General features: G+C 47.0%; 1 protein-coding gene across 2 annotated transcripts in view; it reads right to left on the reverse strand.

The window, feature by feature from the left end:
* Osbpl3 (oxysterol binding protein like 3) overlaps positions 1 to 8,207 on the reverse strand; it is a 164,026-nt gene extending 155,819 nt beyond the window's left edge. For both annotated transcript variants that reach the window (XM_055611789.1, XM_055611784.1), the window contains exon 1: positions 7,987 to 8,207. The gene's annotated coding sequence lies outside the window, so the exon portion shown is untranslated. The remainder of the gene's footprint in view (positions 1 to 7,986) is intronic.
* Between the last annotated feature and the right edge of the window lie 10,100 nt (positions 8,208 to 18,307).

The following is an 18,307-nucleotide window of genomic DNA, read 5'->3' on the forward strand; positions in this document are numbered from 1 at the left end:
TATGAAGTCACCAGTCAGTAGTGGCACACGCCTTTTCATCCCAGCACTTAGGAGCCAGGGACAGGTGGATCTCTGTATTAGAGGGCAGCCTGGTGTACAGGGCGAGTTCTGGAACAGCCAAAGCTACACAGTGAAACCTGTCTCAAAAAACAACAAACAAAAAAACCATAAAGTCACCAACTGCTTCCCCACATTCTTCCAACATGAAGAAAATATCTCATCAACTTCAGAATAACCTGATAAATAGCCAAAGGAGCAACCCCAGCCTCTCGGGTGGCCAGTCCAAGCACTGTAAAAGAATTTTCAAATTTTTACATGAGCGGAAGGCCGTACACACTGCCTGCTGGAGGCCGCTGCAAAGCATCCTCCAATGAACCCCTACTCCCCAAGCTTTCCAAATGTAAGGGATTTTTTTACAAAAATATCCCAATCTGTGCTTTCTTAAAACTTCAGACATCTTTAGGTTTCCTTAACACATTAATATGGAATGTTCAGACATGAAAAGTGAGTAGCAGCATTGTCCAACAGACTACAGTATAATCCCTCTACGTACTTTTAATTAAGTCATCAATCAAAAGAATAAAAGAAAATGAGATTATTGTTGAATCTATTCACTTGTATGTCTGTAATATTACTACTTCAACATGCACTCAATAAAAATGTTTCTGAGACACTTTTACAGTCTTTCATTGTCAGTCTTCAGAATTCAGTATGCATTTTACACAAACAGCACATCTTGGTAAGGATAGCCAAAGTCAACTGTCCAGTAGCCACATATGACCAATGGCTCCCCAGCAGACAGTGCAGACACAGAGAACGTCCCCAGCAGCACACCACAGCTTCGGCTGACATCAGTCACTCACTGACCCCCTCACTTCCTCTACCCTGCTTCCCTACCCAAACACTAGAACTTACAGTATTTCTTCCATGTTCTCATCTCCTTGGTTAGCTCTCTCCTTTAACTGTTGGTTTTTCGAGTTGGTATCTAAATAATCAAACTGGGGTTGGTAGAGCCTGAGGTTAGCATCCCAAAGGTCCTGGGTTAGGTCCCCAGCACCACAGAAGGAGACCAACATACTAGAGGAGCCCAACATGACAATTTCAGTAAAATATCATTCAGGTGCTTCTTACACATCCGTCTCATATCACACAGTATGGCATCAAGATGCAAAGAGCATTGCAATTGAATCGCTAGCATGTGGGAGCAGAGCTCAGGGAAGTGTTTCAAAAATCCACCGGCTCCTCCAACTGGCAAACGGGTAATGAAACATGGTATTCACATACAGTATGGTGGGAGAAGGCTGTTTGAGGTGAGAGAAGGCTTCACTTGTAATCCTAGGTGGCACACAGAAATCTGCCTGCCTCTACCTCCTAAGTACTGGGATTAAAGGCATTATGCCTAACCTCAATATGGTATATTTTTAAACAATGTAAAAAAAAAAAAATCAAATATTGGCTCCTGCCATCCTGGGATGAACCTCAAAAACAAAATCCTGGATGAAAGAAGTCTGACACATAAGGTCACAGGCTGTATGTCTGCCTTTTCATACAAACACAAAATATGGGGTAATAAAGTGTCCTAAAATTAATTATGGTAACAGCTGCACAACTGTATGCATAGACTAGGAGTCATTACATCGTGTGCCTTAAAAGGATGAATTGCATGACACACGAATTAGGGTTATATAAGACAAGATGTCTTAGGGTTCCCATTGCTGCGAAGAGACACCATGACCACAGCGACACTTATAAAGGAAGACATTTCACTGGAGATGGTTTACAGTTCGGCCATTATCATCATGGTGGGAACCATGGCGGCACACAGGCAGACATGGTGCTGGAGAAGGAGCCGAGAGTTCTACACCTAGACTGGCACACAGCAGGAAAGTGAAAGACCCTGGGCCCAGCTTGAGCTTCTGAAACCCCAGTGACACACTTCCTCCAATAAGGCCTTACCTCCTAACAACTAACTCCCTGTGAGCCTCTGAGGACCATTTTCATTCAAACCACCACACATGAATTTTGCCTCCACAGTTGTTTTTAAAAGCAGTGGCCAAATCTACTACATACACAAGATGTTTAATACTGTGTCATCCGGATGTAATACAACATGACAAAACTGCTCAGAACAACAACGAACTCCAGCTGCTAAATCTCCTCACTCCAAGCCATCTGATCCAGACACCTTAAGCAGAAAACTTTAGTTTGGGGATCCCTAAATTACTGTAACAAAAGCCAAATGAGAAGCAGTGGTTTGGATCGCCATTCAGACAAGTCACAGGAGAACGGTAACGGCTGTGTATACATGGGCACAGTGCCTGATGAGAAAGAAGACGGTCTCAAGCTCCAACCTGGAGAAGGCAGAGGAAGGCTTTCTAGAAGCCGTGTCTACCCTGAAGTGGACCATGACTAGGCATGAGGCAGGTGGACGTGGACGAGGAGGAATGACCACGGAGAATACAAAAGACCCCTGTCCTGCATGGCCTTAGTGGTGGGTGCTGTGACTCAGCAGTTCAAGTGATGTCTGCTAAGTATAAGGTTGGACAGGGGCTGGACCTGATCCAGAGAGACCTCAAATACTCATCGATGAGTAAAAATCCACAAAAAGATACAGTGAATTCTGGAATGGCTGCGAAATGTGTGTATGTGCGTGTGCATGTATGTGAGAGAGAGAGTGTGTGTGTGTGGGTGCACGTGTGCAGTTCAAGCACATATGTGTATGGAAGCCAGAAGAGAACCCGGGATGTCACCCATCAGGTGCTGCCTGCTCCTTTCTAGACAAGGCTTCTCACCTGGAGCTCAACAAGGAAGGCAGGCTGGCCGGCAAGCCCCAGGATCCAATGCCCTCTCCCTCCCCAGTGTTAGGACAACAAGCACCAGCCGCTGTGCCCAGGGTTCTGGGAATCAACCTGAGGTCCTCACGGTTGCAAAGCAAACACTCTGTCAAACAAGCCATCTCACGCCCTCTCGGATAGGCTTGCAGTAGGAGCCTTAGCACAAATAAGAAAAACAGGCCTAAAAGGGAGCATGCTCAGAATAGGTGCTCCGCACGGATATCACCAGATGCTCTGACGCTTCAGCATGAACTTCTAAAGGTATGCGAGTTTTGTGGGTCAAACACTAGACAACAGGGCTGGGCTAGAAGGCTCATGCCAGCAATCCCAGCACTTATCGACAAGAGGCAGGAGACAGCCAGGGCTACACAGAGAAACCCTGTCTTGAAAAACCAAAAACAAGAAGTAGGGGAGGAGGAGGAAGAAGAGGAGGAAGAGGCAAGGGAATGGTAAGTTCAGCCGGGAGCCACACAGCAACACCCTGTATTAAAATAAAAAACCAGAAAACAGAATAACACATTCCAACTGCTTTTTTATCACAAATGTAACCAAATATAATTGTCTAATTTTTTAATTGAGTTGGGTTTTTTGTTTTTATTTGTTTGTTTGTTTGTTTGTTTGTTTTTTACCAATAGGATACCAGATCTTTATGTGAAGAATCAACTCACCCTGTCTTTAAGACATTTAAAACCTAGGAAAGGGGGCTGGGGAGACGGCTCAGACGGTAAGGTGCAAACATAAAGATACCAGTAGACCACCAAAGCCCACAGCAATCTCAGCGCTGGGAGAGACAGACACGTACATGCATGTACACCTTCATGAACATACACAAATACTTCACACAGGCACACAACAAGAATAAAAATAAAATCTAGAAAAGTACAATACATTTAAATATGAAGAGTGGGCCAGAGCTGGGGGCGATAGCGCGGCGCCTATGATCCCAGCACTGTGGGAAGCAGAGGCAGGCAGATCTCTGAGTTCAAGGCCAGCCTGGTCTACAGAGTGAGTCCAGGACAGCCAAGGCTACACAGAAAAATCCTGTCTGGAAAAAAAATAAATAAAAAGGACCAGGAGATATAAAAGAAACAGTGAAGAAAGAAAAGGAACCAACAGTATATTCAATGACCAGAACTGGGTGTTCATTCACACTTAAAAAAAAAAAAAATGTTTTAACCAGGCCAGGAGGCACTGGCTTTGATCCCAGCACTCAGCAGACAGAGGCAGGTGGAGCACTGTGAGTTTGAAGCCAGGCTGGTCTACACAAAGAGTTCTAGGCCACCCATGGACACACAGTTAGACCCTGTCTTGTTTTTTTAAGTGCTCTGACAGTTTGGGTTCACAGAAGTTATGCTTGCTTGCGGATGAAGTTTCTAAACTCGGCAGCCTTGAAAGGCTTAGGTTCTTACAGGGCAAGTCAGTGAGAGCGCGGAAAACACTAAGCATGCATGCACAAAAGTCAGACATCCTAGTGACCAGGTTCAGGTTACCAGCACACAGAAGGCCAGGAATGAACCCGTGATCCCGAACCCTGCGCTGGGCTAAGAAGTTAGGTTAACTGGGTAGAGAAAGGGATTTGGGGTTTGACCCTCAGCTCCAACATTTATTAACAGCAAACTGAACTGAGCATTTCCTAGGCTCACCTTGTCATTGAGGTTTAATCACCTGCTTTGATGAGGCTTTTAAGATGGAGAAAGGCTAACACGCACGACAGTCGGCTCTACCCATCCAAGTTCAAAGCTGCTGCTATAGCCACCCAAGACTTCTTAACAATACAATAATGACAGATCTTTCATTTGTTTGATTGGTTGGTTTTGTTTTTAGTTTGGTCTTGGTTTTGGTTTTTAGGAGACAGGGTCTCTGTGTGTAGCATTGGCTGTTCTGGACTCAGTTTGTAGACCAGGCTGCCTTGAACTCATAAGAGATCCTCCCCAAATATTGGGATTTCAGGACGGTGGCACCGCACCCGGCTCAATAATGACAGTTCTTAAAGTGTCTGCCTTACTACTCATGGTAGACAGGAGACAGAAAGGCAACATTAAGGCAGAATGAAGTCCGCAAACTAAGACACTGCAGAGGCTACATAAAGACTAGGAAAGATCCTGAGATGGGGTGGAGCAAAGCAGGAATGTGGCCTGAACAGATGTAACTGAGAAGGCAAAACAGAAGTTTCTCGAGAAAGCCAGAAAGCTGATGAATGGGTGGATTTAGGCAGAACGGGAGTTTGCAGGAAACTGTGAGGCTCTCAATTACGCATAGAAATCACTTTCTGCTTAACAGCTCCCCACAGCCCCTGATGCCTTACACATACACACACACACACACACACCCTTCTGGGGCATTCAAATCTAGCCCTCCATGGGGCTCTTGAAATGGAAATGTCAATTAGGAAAAGGTAATCATGCCAAGAAGTACATTATAAATCAAAGGATGGGCTAGCCAGACCTTCGTGCTGAGAGAAGCACTGTGCTACCCCAGAACTGGCTGGAAGCGGAAGAAAGAGGGACATAAGTGTTACTGGCCCTTTAGGAGGCGATCTGACCCTCTCCACACCCTCAGTTTCATGCAAGGCTAGAAAGAGCTGAAATGCTCTTATTGTACTGAAACGTCACTGCAGAACCTTCTGGAGTGAGCGGTTTCTGTACCTGAGAGGAGAGGAACTGCTCAGCTTTCCAGGACTTTCCTAACAAGATGTTTCCATCACGGAGCATCATGGAGCTCATTTACCACAGTGGGAAAAAAACAGCCTGGTTTCTTTCTGGATCTGGATGAAAGGGGGATATCCTTTCCTCGCTATTAAAAGCTCCTGATGGCCCAAGCCCACAAACCATATATTCTGACACACAAACACACTCAAAAAAAAAAAAAAAATCAATGGCAGTGAGCGCCTCAGCCATTCAGGAACAGTATACCTGATCCATTTGATGCCGGCACTTATGAAGCTTACAGCCTGGTCTCAGACAGCATTAGCAAGCACATTTTACCACTGGGATCCATCACTGGATTAACACTGACTAAAGAGTGGGGCAAGAGATATCACAGGACGGTGGAAGGAGCTAAGGGTTTCGAGGCAGAAAGACAGTGAAGGGCTTGGGGAACTGCTATTGACCCCAGGCAAGTTCCTGATCCCAGCTGCAGTTTCCTCGGTGTAAAGCCTGTCAAGATGGTGACATAATGCGCCCTGTCCGGTCTGGTAGTACCTGGTCTACAACTATTAGTCATTTTTGAAAACGGATAAAACAGCGGCTCCTTTGGCTCAACGACGACGTTCCATTGGCTGTGAAAGTGAAAACCACATTTTCATCTCTTCAAAGTGGCCCAACAGAAGAGAAAACACTAGAGTCAAAGTACTGCCCAGAAAGCCTTGGGAGAACTGGCTATAACACACAAGAGCCTTAACCCTCCAATTCGCTAAAAATGTCCAGCTTGGGTCAGGGAGATGGCTGTGAGTAAAAGGCAGAGGGAGAGAGAGGGAGGGAGAAAGAGAGAGCTGAAGTCCTCTAACCACCACACACCTGTATGCACAAGCACAGGCGCTGTAGCACACGCCTTTGATCCCAGTACTCAGGGAGGCAGAGGTAGGAGGATCTCAGTGAGTTCAAGGCTAGCCTGGTCTACAAAGCAAGTTCAGGACAGCCAAGGGTACACAGAGAGACCCTGTCAGTGAGAAAGTGAGAGAGAGAGAGAAAGGAAGGAAGGAGGGAAGGAAGGGAGGGAGGGAAGGAGGGAGGAAGGAAAGAAAATTAAAAAATCTAGCTAGGCTGGGCACATCGGCACACATCTATAATCCCAGAACAGGGCGAGATAGAGGCAATCATCTCTGTGAGTCCAGGAGCCAAGGCTATACTGTCTCAAAAAAATTACAAAAAAAAAAAAAAAAAAAAAAAACTAGCTAATCACACTACTGGGTGTTAGTGATTATCTCTACAAAGCTCCAGCGAAAACCTTGATGGTTAGTAGGTGCTCATCAGCAGTAGTTACCGACATTCATTAGTTTCCCCAATAAAAAAGGAAAACGAGGGATGCCCAAACAAGCTGTGGAGTCAGTATGCTCGGATTTATGGAGAAGTTACATTTACTCATTCCATAAATGTGTACTGTGAACCCGCAGTGTGGTAGCTTGCGTTCTTAACACTGAGGAAAGATAATGAGGAAGGAACAGGACCAGGTCTCTGCTTTCCCAGGACTGGCATCCTAGCAGCGGAAGACGGCCGGCAGTTGGAAAAACAAGATCATTCCAGGCAGCTTTTAGGCAGCATGGAGTGGGTGGCTAACATGGACATTTAGCTTAGATGCGCTGCAATCTGTCTGAAGGTCTCCGTCGGCCAAAAGGAGGTCCTCACCTTGTATGATGCTTTGAAGGGGACCAGAAGTCTGACTGACCTATGCAAAAATCATCTTTTGCAGCTACCATGTAAACCACAGTACCCAAATGTCCTCATCCAGTAGTCAGAAAGGACCCTAGGGCACAGCGACATCCCAGGGGACTCCCAATTCCCCTAGCGCGGTACCCAGATACAAGGTGAGAGACAACTTTGCATCCCTCTCAGCCTCAACAGTCAGGGAGGCGCGAGGCTGGTTAAAAAGTGTCTGAAGGGCACAAGGCGATGCCACAGGCGACGCCAGAGGCAGCAGACGCCGGCTGACTGCCTGGAGCCCCACGGAAAGGGCGCTCTCGGTCCCAGTGCAGACACACTGGAGCGTGGTGACCCGGTTGGGGAGGCCGGAGAGCGAGGCGCCTGCCGCGCCGGGGCCCAAGCTCACAGATGTGGTAGAGCCTCCCTCCTGGCCCAATTAAGCAGGTTTCCTGCGCCTCCCGCCCCCGCACGGCACCAGGCTGTGCCCGGGACAGCTCCTCCGCGCGGCATCCTCACGCACCCGCACACAGGCTCCTGCGCCCCGCTCCTTCTCCCAGTCCACCCAGGTCCGGCTGTCACTCGAGGGGCACAGCTCCAGGATGAGCAGCACCGGGGTGTTTCCTCCCAGGCACCGACAGCTCAGGGGACCTCCCAGTCTCAGGACTGACCGTTGGGCCGGCTTCCCGGGAGCACTCCGGGCACACTCCGGACCTTAGAGACTGGCAGCGCCCCCGAACCTTCCCCGTGCTGCCACCACACCTCAACCCCAGGCCGGCGGACGCCTTGCCGCTCACCTGAGCGTTCCTCGGCTGAGGACGCCGCTTAGTCGCCCAGACCGGGAAGGACGCAAACCCGGCTTCTCCGGTCTCTGCAAGACTCAGCCGACGGCAGTTCCAACAGCGGCCGCAGGAGACTGGGGCGCCGGGCGCCGACAGATGGTGGGCGGAAGCCCGCGCTGCGCACCAGCTCTCCTGGCGCCGGGGCCCCCGGTGCCCTGCCACGGGCTGGCGTGCGATCGCGCGACCGGTTCTCAGTACTTTGCCCAGAACTTTAGGGCGCGCGCCGCGGGCGATTAGCTGAAGCGCTGGAGCGAGGGGAGGGAGCTAGGAAGGAGGAGCCCGAGTCCCCTGTGGGGCGGAACATCATGAAAAGGGCGGGGGGCAGCGGAGTGGCTCCCACTCCCACCAATCAGGAGTCATCCGGGGAAAGGCGGCGGGGCCATGCACTTGGAAGCTGCAGGCGGATTCTGTGACGCCACCCTGGGTTCAGGGCGTGTAGAGGGGCGGAGGGTGGTGGTAGGTGTGGCTGGGTGGGGCAGCGTGCGCCCCAACGGCTCTCAGTGCAGGTTTATTGAATGACTCGGAGGAAGATTAGTTTTAAGAAGAGTCCTGGGACTCAAGTAGTCCAAAAGGGGATAATCACTTGACCACTGAAAAAGACTGAGAATAAATAAGGGGGAAATGTGAGACGAGCCCAGGGGCGAGGAGCAGAGCTGGTGTGGGGACACTGGGTTCGGACACCCGGGACCGACCCTGAGGAGCAATAGTGCAGACTGGTTCGGGGCAGGGAGAGGCAGGAGGAGAGAAAGGTGATTGGTTGCTGTTCTTACAGTCCCAATCCGAGGGCCAGGGAAAAAGATAGAACCGCGTTGCGACTGAAACGCAGGAGCCTCTGGCTAGCGGGCCAGGCCCATCCGACTCCACAGCCCGCTTGGCAGAATCCTAGCTTGGATGCCAGCCACTGATAATTTGAGGTCAATTTGCAGACCGCACATGAGTCCCGCGCCGCAGGTGGCCCTGTGGAAAGGGAATGATGAATGCCAGAAACAGATGTGACCTTGCTCCTGCGGTGAAGGCAACAAGGGCTCTGCCCTCTCAGAACCTGCCTTTTAGAGAGGAAGCAGATGATAAACCAAAGCGAGTATACATTTATAGTCAGGAAAACATTGGTGAGCTGTTAGCATGGAGACCGGGCCATGCAGAGTGCTGGAAGGAATGAGTGATGAAAGGCGCAGGCCCCTGAGGTCCTCTGGGAGGAGGAGGCTCTCAGACTTGCAGCAGCTATAGGATTTAGGAAGCATTTTCCCAGGGGCTAGGAACTGCAGATGCTATTTAACCCTTTTAAGACCCATCTGGCCTGCCTCACCCAGCTGGGCAGTTTGACTCCTTTGGCTCAGCTGCTGACACTCTGGACGCTCCAGAATGCCAAATGTACGAGCCAGCCGCCTCCTGCAGCGCTCAATATTGTCAGTGTGAACCCCATATTGAGGATTCTGAGGCTCTTTCCACATCCACGCTTCATTCACTACGCTTTGGATATTCGCTTTCTGGAACTTTCCGCGGATGCACTCCCTCGGTCTGTCTGCTTTGGCTCTGGCAGGTGGCCAGGGAGGCTTGGCTAGGACTGCAGATTCCCTAGATGTTGTGAGCCCTAGCACTGGGGTGGCAATCTCAGTGTGATGTGGGGCTTCCTAAACTACCCCAGCTGGAAGGAGCACCAGCTGAAAACAGTCCTGATAGCCGCAGGGACCAAGTGGAACCAAAGGCACCTTGCCCACGCTCAGGCGCCTAAGCGCCTTGCTTTACTTCCGGTAACTCTTCCCCAAGACATCTTCCCTCTTCTTTTCCTTTCCCCACTTCCAAACCATCCTGTTGCATCTGGGTTTGCTTTCCTACAGGTGACACCTTTTATCCCAAAGGAATGTCTTTGCTGCCGGGGAACCCAACCTTTGGACTTTGCAAACTGTGTTTATCATCTCCAAAGTTCACGCTCCAGATTACACAATAACTATATGCGTACACACTTATAGCCATGTATTGTGTTGAGCCCGATTCATAGCTACCCAGAACCCAAAGAGGCTGTAGCCTGTACCAAATGGCCTGGTAGCCACAGGTTGGACAGTCAGCCACAGTTTTACTGTTCAAACTGGCTTCCTGTTTCTTCTTCTGATTCTTCCAAGCTGACTGTGTGTTCCTGTTGATACTGAAGGCAGTTAATGAGACAGGATGAGAAATTCATTCATATTCAAACTGCTTTGCCTCCAAGAAAGAGGAATCTCAGCGAGTCTTTTCAGTTTCCCTTCCTCTTCTAAATAAACTTACTGGCGCTCCCTCCCGCTCCTACAAATCAAGAGGGGAAAGATTAAAGTTGAAACCCACGCAGAGTTAATTATCTTGCAAAAGCTCGTTACTGTCCTAAAATTAGCTTTCTCCACAGTCTTATTTTAGTGCAGTGATCTGAATGTACTAGAGAAAGATCAATGGCTGCATAGTAAGTTTCTAGAGCCCTCTTCTCCGAAGAGCTGTACAAATACTGTTCACCTTTGTAGATACTCCACCACCTTGGGGGATTTTTCTGTAGTTGGCCTAGCGCCTTTCTTTCTTTACATTTATCGATTGTGTATGTGTTTACATGTATGTAACATGTATGTGTTTACATGTACCATGGCATAAATGTGGAGGTCAGAGAACAACTTGCAGCAGTTGGTTCTCACCCAACCATGTGGGTGCTAGGGATCTAGGTGTCTTGACTCTCCTGAGACAGCTCGCTGGTCTTCCTGAGAGTTTTTAGCCTCTGACATTCCTAGTAGTCTAGCAGGTGCCGCCTGACTACTTTGCATGTTTTCATAGTAAAGGAAACTGGCTATAATGGAGTGTGGACAAGAACTCCATGGGCTTCTAGAATCAGACCCCCTGGCTTCTTGGGTTGTTGTGATGCTTCCTGGGTAAGCAATCACCTTTCCTACTTTGTGAAATGGAAATAGTCATTGCACTTACTGGGCTGCCTGGATGAAGACAATTGTCAGGTAGACCAAGACAGAATCTCCAACCTCAGTGTGACTGACATTTTGGCCCAATAATTCTTGGTGTGAAAGTGAGGATGTCCAGTGCCTGTAAGCTGCATCTCTACCTTCTACCCACCAGACACAAAGAACACTCTGTCCTACCCAGTTGGGACAACCAAAATGTCTCCAGACATTGTCAAAAGGCTCCTGGAGGATTCCTGGCTAAAAAACTACTGGCCCGAACACAGCCAGTGCTACAAATCAGGAGACAGCAGAAGTACATGCTTAAGAATAAAATTCTGAAAAAAAAAAAAAAAAAAGAATAAAATTCTGGCAATGAACCTAAGGCAGATTTTGCTTCCATAATCCCATCTGCACAATGGGAACCCTAACAATCCCATCTCTTGAGGCTGTTGAAGGGTTAAATATGATTGGGTTCACTGTCTTCTCATGGAGAACAGGCATTGACCTGCCTGTTCTTAATATCTTTCTTTCTTTCTTTTCAACACAGGGTTTCTCTGTGTAGCCTTGGCTGTCCTGGACTCCTCTTGTAGACTAGGCTGGCCTGGAACTCACAGAGACCCATGTGCCTCTGCCTCCCTGAGTACTGGGATTACAGGCATGTGCCACGGCACCCAGCTTTTCACCATCTTCTTATGGAGAAAAGTCACTGTCATGCCTGGGCTCACTGTCTTCCCGTGGGCAGCAGGCACTGGCCTACATGGGCTCACTGTCTTCCCGTGGGCAGCAAGCATCGGCTTGCATGCTTTGTTTGCTGCTACTCCCTTCCTGTGTGATTCATGGCAGACAACAGGGGTTAAGTCAAAGCTGGTTTTATCACCAAGTTCAAATAGGGCTCAAAATTCTTGATGCCGTATTCTAGGAAGCTATTACTGACAGAACAGTGTGAGCACACAAGAGAGTGCTGATGCACCATCCAGAACATTTTTAACAACCTTACCCTCCCAGGGCTGAAAGGAGCCCTGACAGCCCCGGTTCTCTGCAGACTGTGGTGACTCCATGTAAACGGAACAACAGTTTATCATGCCATCAGCCTCAGCTCTTTTATAGACCAGGAGCTCCAGGATCCTCATCATAATCACACAGCCCGGAGACCAGATCACCTGTTCTCTTAAGTTCTTTTTTGCCATATCTGTTGGCACACTTTTAAAAAACTTTTTATTTACATTTTTTATATCTCTTTCTCTCTACTCAACCCCAATCCCTTCCAATGCCCCAACACCAGATAGGAGAGAGAAAGAGTTGGTGGGAGAGGGGCTGCAGTTCTCTTACCTGCTTCCTGCTGGTTAGGGTGGTCGGGTTCCTTGGAGCCAGTCCAATCCTTGTTTCAGCAGATCTCCAACTTTTTGTCTCACTGCAACAACAGCAACCAGGAGCCACAGGGGGAAGCAGCAGCAGCCCTGTTCTTTCTTGGAGCTCCTCCACACTCTCTCTGCTCTGGCATTTATTCTCTCTCCAGAGTCCTCAGATTTAAATTATCTATAGCTGGCAAAGAGCTCCTATCAGAGGCTGAATGAGGTAAATTGTTTGCTGCAGTAGATCATCTGAATCAGTCCCACATCCCACACCTGGGACCAAAACAAAAACATGTCTATATCCATAACACATACCCATCATCCAAGGAAGCTGAAAGAAGCATTGGCCTGGCCCAGCACTCAAGGAAAAGGCAGGTAGATCTTTGTGAATTTGAGGCCAGCCAGGTCTACACAGCGAGTTCTAGATCAGCCATGCTACATAAGGAAAACTTACCTCAAAAAAAAAGAAAGAAAGAAAAAAAGGAAGGGAGGAAGGAAAAAGAAAGAAAAGAAAAAAGAAAGAATAAGAAAAAGGTATGTTTGAAGCAGATAGTAACCCTACCTCTACTCATCTCTCTCCTTCACGTTTATGTGAAAAATGAATTAAAGTATTTTTTGTTGCATAGAATCAACTTGGAAGCTGTCATTCAAGAGTGTTAGTAAGAACATGACGAAGACTGTGCAAGAGCTCATCTACTCCTTGATTAAATATAGATCATGCTCCACCTTTGTAGAAGAAACCATTCTTAGCAGGCACTTTGTGACAGACAAAGAGTCAGAGGGTGCTCCCACCTTCATGGCTTTTACAGTTTCCTCCATAGGTCAGATGAAACAAGTATATAAATAACTACAATACAAACTGGAAACTGTCCTGAGAGGCACCAAAAGTGTGTTCAGAAAAAAAAAAAGATGAATTATTTTGAGAATTAGAGGCAGGGAGTCACTTCCGGAATGGCCTTGTTGATGCTTTTAACTCTTGATTTAAAATTGGTGTTTATTACAGTAAAGCTATCCTTGTAAAGGAAACTTCCACATTGTTAGAGTTCCTGGTTTAGATCCAATTCCTGCTTAATGTACAGAGATACCATCTGTGCAACTTAAGGTCAAAGTTTATTCTAATTCTAAATGAGTCATTTTTAATATCAGACGTTTAACATTTCTGGAATGTTCTAGATTGCTCACCTTTAGGAACAACAAGATAGCTTTCTGCTTTCTCCCAAGCATTTGGCACAACCAGTTTTTAAAGCATGTTGTACTTGTTCATATTGTTACATGAACAAACATAAAAATGAACATTGCATGAACAGAGGGACATGAAGGGACAGAATTTCCTTCAGGACTGAACTATCATAAATTATCTCCAAGTACCAACTCAGAGAACACACATGAGATCATGTTATCTACTGTAAATACTAAGGAGATCCCACATAAATTACAGTAAACACTTGTTTGCCAGGCACCACCAACTCGAGCTGCCAAGACTGCTACTGCTCCTGCCACTATCAGAAGTCTACCTATCAAATCAGAAAGACTTGGCAGAAATGCCAGGACGTTCCTTCTTTTACAAGCCACACCAGCAGAATGTGTTCTTCAGATCCCACTGTTCCCATTATTATACCATTTCTAAGCACACATTCTACAGGAATGCATCTGATAATATACATTCCAAATCGCATCCGCAAATCTAGCTGCAAGAGAGTCTGGGAAATGCATTTCTTATCTTTCCAGCCTCTGTGCTATCAAAAGGCATACGAGAGGGACGCTGGATCAGAAACGGAGTTAGCTAGGGATATGACTAGCTAGGATAGTGCCTTCCCAGCATGTACAAGGTCCTAGGTTCAATCTCAGTACTACAAGGAGAATGAACCAAGCCATAGCATCCTTTATATATATGAAAGAGAGAGAGTTGTATATGACTGAGTGCTGGTGTGCATGTTCCATGCATGCATGTAGAGGTTAGAAGACAACTTTCAAAAGCCATTTCTCACCTTCCACCTTATTGAGGCAGGGCCCTTGTGCTGTGTACTCCAGGCTGGCTGGTTTGTGAGCTAGACCCTGTCTCTCTCTCCCCTCTTGTTATAACAGTGTTGAGATTTTTTATTTTTTTAAGATTCATTTATTTATTATGTATAGTGTTCTGCTTCCATGTATGCTTACAGGCCAGAAGAGGGCACCAGATCTCATTATAGATGGTTGTGAGCCACCTTGTAGTTGCTGGGAATTGAACTCAGGACCTCTGAAAGAGCAGCCAGTGCTCTTAACGTCTGAGCCATCTCTCCCACTGTTGGGATTATTAATGTGGGACAGCACATTTGACTTTTCACGTAGATTCTGGGGCTGAAACTCAGGTTGTCAGGTTTGAGCAATAAGTGCTTTTAACCCCTGAGTTAATGCCCAGGCCCAGCTTCCTTACTTCCCTCCATCCATCCTTCTTCCTGTCCCTCTCTCTTTTCCAGGTCCACAGCAAACATAAAGGGTTTTTTAATGTGATATATCTTCTTCAGTGAGTTGCAGTTTATAAACCAAGTAAGCCGATGTGGATCATATGCTTCCATATCACTTTATGAGTCACCTAACTTCTCATCTCCATCTCCATCATGTATTTCCTAGAAAACTGTAACAGATCAGAGACTGTGTTTATCATCTTTGTGGTGGTATGAATAAGCCCATAGGCAATTTGGTTCCCTGTTGGCAGACTGTTTGCGAAGGATTAGGAGGTATGACCTTGTTAGAGGGGATGTGTTATTGAGGTTTGAGGTTTCTAAAGACCATCTCCAGAGTGTCTGTCTGTCTGTCTGTCTCTTCTTTGTAGATCAAGATGCATGCCCTCCAGATGCTGCTGTTCCAGTACCATGCCTGCCTGCTTACCCTCCATGATGGTCACAGACCCCCCCTCTAAAACTGTAAGCCCCAAATGAACTCTCTCTTTCTTCCATAGTACCTTGGTCATGGTGTCTTACCACAGCAACAGAAATGTAACCAAGACACTCCTATAAGCCATTCTCTACAACAAAACAAATGATAAACAAATCAGAGGTACCTATAAAACCTCTGGTCATAAAACTCCCTCACAGTTTCCCGTTGCTCTCAGGATGAAGACACAAACTCTGTGAATGGTTCTCAGGATTGCACATGGCTGGGCGCCTTCTCAGCTGGCCCTCCCTCTCTTCAGTTCTCTCCACTGGCCTGCCTCAGCATTTTGTTCCTTCCTCACACGGATCCTGGTGCTTGGTGTTCCCTTCTATTCCCAGTATGTGCTGTTCCTTCTCTTCCTGTAGTTAGTGGTGATTCATTCTTTAGGCCTCAGTCAGTCATCGCTTCTTCAGGGAGGTCATCCCACACAGCCTTGCCATTGCTCTAATGGAGACTGGGGGTGGGGGACTGTTTTGTTTGGGGTTGGTTTGTATATTTTGTTTGCACTGGCCACAGCTGAGATTTTAGTCAACATTTTTTGGTCAATTTCTGTCTCCTCATGGTTTTTACACAGACAGTGAGAAGAATCCTTATGCCTGCCTTAGCATCCAGAAGCAGGTCAGCCTTTAAATATTTATTACAAGAATAAAAGGAATAGCAGAGAACTCCAACAGGGGCTGCCCATGTTGGGCCCTAGCAGACATGACTGCTCAGGGCCCAGTCCTAGAAAGATGCTTTCAGCCACCTGACTGTAGAAAGATGCTGTCTCCTTTAAAACTGCCAAGTTGCCACGGTTACACGGTATGTGACTTTTATTTTATCCTTCTGTCTTTAATATATGCCCCAGTTCCTTAGAGTCCCATCAACTCCATCAGGATGTAAGAAGAAACTGAAGGGGCGGCTTCTTTTGTCTACAACCATTGGGCCAGGGCCCGGGGACCAGGGCCCATAGACCTTTCTCTATTTACAGAAATGAGAACTTGAAATCTTCTACAGAGTGTGTCCTTGAAGCAGGTTGCACCTTTGAAGAGATCTCTTCATTTCTTCACAGTATTCTTGAGACATGGATCATAGGGTTCCAAAGAAAAGTGCTTTGGTCCCTGGTGCCTGCAACTTGCACATGAATGCCCCCTGCTGAGGCCCAGAACCAGGATGCCAGGCTCAGACGAAATCAGCTCTTCAGCGGAAGAAACTGAGACCTTACTCTTGCTCTTGTCGATGCTTAAAACAATGAACAGAGTTTTTGGAACTGCAAATAAATGTGCCCATGGTGCGGTGGTGCCCTTAGCCTACAGCAGCGGTTCTCATCATGGGGTTCGGGACCTTTTTGTGGGTGACATATCAGATACTTATATCACGACTCACAGACGGAAGCAAAATTGCATTTTTGAGGTAGCAACAAAATGATTTTATGGTTGGGAGTCACCACAGCATGAGGAGCTCTATTAAGGGGTGGCGGCATTAGGGAGGTTGGGAACCGCTGGAACACGGTGTATCAACACCAGAAATCCAGTCTTTTTTAAAGAAGTAAGTATGGTTTCCTAGACTGATTTTAAAAGTTTCACCAAGGCTGCGCGCACACCTGTGACCCCGCACAGGGATTGGTGAGTGTCAGGCTCTCCCTTAATCTCAGATACTTGGGCGGCTAAGGCAGTAAGGACACAAGTTTTAGGCCAGTGTGGGAAATTTGCCAAGATACAGTCCCAAAACTAAAGTTAAAAAGGGTCTGGGAATAATGATCAGTGATAAGGTACTCGCCTGCCATGAAAGAGGCCCTAGGTCAATTCCCAGTACCACTGTGCAGGGCAGCAAAATAACAGCAAAGCAATAATAAAACCTAAAAAATTAGAAGTCGAACAGAATAAAATGTTACCTACTAGAAATCTGTTCCATTATTCAACGTTTTCTTCTAGTATTTTTCTCTGTAGTTGTAATTTTAGAACAAATACACATAAATTCTGTTTACTTTGGTATTATGCGAGTTTTCCTAATTGCTGTTCCGCGATTATCAACATAAAATCATACATTTGCCAAGGTGATGATTGTGAAAACTATGAGAAGCATAAAAAGGAGCAAGATCTCAAGAAACTTGTGCCGCCCTAGAGACAGGAACACTGCCTCTCCTGCTGAGCAGCTCTTTCTTGCACAAGTAGCTTCGAGTTTTAAGGTTTTGCTTCCTCATTTAAAAAAACTTATTATTTTCTTTTACATGCATGACTGTTTGGCCTGTATGCCTACATGCACATCTGGGCACCACTTGCCTGGTGCCCGCAGAGGCCAGAAGAAGGCATCAGATGCTCTGGAACTGGAGTCACAGACGGTTGTGAGGGGCCACGTGGGTGCTGGCAATCCAGCCTGAGTGTTCTGGAAGAGCAGGCGGTGCTCTTGAACACTGAGCTATCTCCTTCTTCATTTTCAAACAAAGTTCACAGTAGTTAAGTCACAGTTACGGATGGGATTGGAAGTAGTAATACCCTTGGCTAAGGTAGGTCCCAAGGAGCTTTAATCAATCTCTATTTTAATCATCTTCCCACCCGTTCCTCTGAGAGGATTTCTGAGAATAAAGTTACTGATTTAGAAGGCAGAATGTGTCGACAGAGCTGAAATTGTTTTCCTGGAGCCTGGCTCTATGGCTGTGGTACAGCAGTGTGGCAGCTGTGGTCTATCCCATCCTCTCCTGAACTACAACATATACAACTATACAGCGAGCTAATGGAGGCCAGAAAACCTGCTTCCCTACCCCACAGTGGATCTACCTCTCTGATGAGGAGGCAGCCTACAGGCCTCCCAACTAAGAGTGAAAGGAAGCCAGTAGAAGTCTGCTCAAGGTCGAACAGCTGTTACTGTCCCGAGCATGAGATCACAGCCTCTCCCAAAGACCCAGGCCTTTCGAACCATGTTCTGGTTGCCTCTAGAGCCTCAGTTTGCCATGGTGGGTGTTTTTCTCTGGAAGTGACTGCTCTAAGCTTGGGAGAGTATATGCCCCAATTCTTGGCAATGGGACATGAGAATGACTCTCCCGGGGGGCTTTGAAATAGCTTGTATCCTAAATAACATGAGCTCAGAATAGCATTTATATGAAACAGCCCATCTAACACCAAC

The sequence above is a fragment of the Psammomys obesus genome, unplaced genomic scaffold (assembly GCF_907164565.1).
Source record: "Psammomys obesus unplaced genomic scaffold, mPsaObe1.curated_primary_1811, whole genome shotgun sequence".
Classification (NCBI taxonomy): Eukaryota; Metazoa; Chordata; class Mammalia; order Rodentia; family Muridae; genus Psammomys; species Psammomys obesus.